Source organism: Octopus bimaculoides, chromosome 8 (assembly GCF_001194135.2).
Source record: "Octopus bimaculoides isolate UCB-OBI-ISO-001 chromosome 8, ASM119413v2, whole genome shotgun sequence".
NCBI lineage: Eukaryota > Metazoa > Mollusca > Cephalopoda > Octopoda > Octopodidae > Octopus > Octopus bimaculoides.
Window position 1 is genome coordinate 97,461,887 of NC_068988.1, and position 766 is coordinate 97,462,652.

At 24.3% G+C, this 766-nt stretch overlaps 1 protein-coding gene and 1 long non-coding RNA gene across 3 annotated transcripts in view; one reads left to right on the top strand and one right to left on the bottom strand.

Annotated features, from left to right (window-relative positions):
* Positions 1-766, bottom strand: part of LOC128248609 (uncharacterized) — a 49,757-nt gene that overhangs the window by 46,927 nt on the left and 2,064 nt on the right. The gene's annotated exons all lie outside the window — the stretch shown is intronic.
* Positions 1-766, top strand: part of LOC106872559 (homeobox protein 5) — a 33,029-nt gene that overhangs the window by 4,544 nt on the left and 27,719 nt on the right. The window lies entirely within an intron of this gene.

Consider the following 766-nt stretch of genomic DNA (forward strand, 5'->3'; position numbering starts at 1 on the left):
TATATGTGTGTGTGTGTGTACATAGATGTATACATATATATGTTTGTTTATATATATATATATATATATATATATGCATACATGCAGATATACATACGTGCATATGTTTATACATGTATATATAAATATGTATACATATATATACGTTTTTGTGTGTATATATATATATATATATACACACATATATATATACATATATGTATACATTTTTGTGTGTGTGTGTATATATATATATATATATATACACATTTATATACATATTTGTATATATACATATATATTATACAAGAATGCAGCTAACAGTGACTTCGAAGTTTCGGGCAGTTAATCTATCGTCCGACATTGGCTTAACTGGCTGTAACTTCGAAGTCACGGTCAACAGCATTTTTTTATAAGAATAATAAATTTGTGCCCAGATTAACAAATGAGATTAATATAAAATTGATTAATGTAAAATTGTTTTTATTTTAATTACACATTAAAAACAAACACACACACACACACACACTTATATATCAATGTATATTTGTGTGTGTATATGTATTTCCATATGTACAAATGTGTGTGTTGTATTGCTCTGTTCGTAATAAATCTTCTATTGAGAACTTCCATCAATTGTTGCAAACATCTAGATTATGTATTCATACAGTGTATTATAGATGTGAACGTGTGTGTGTATATATAATTATATTGTTACAAGAGGATGGGTAAGGATATATACATATATATATATACATATATATATATATATATATATATACATATA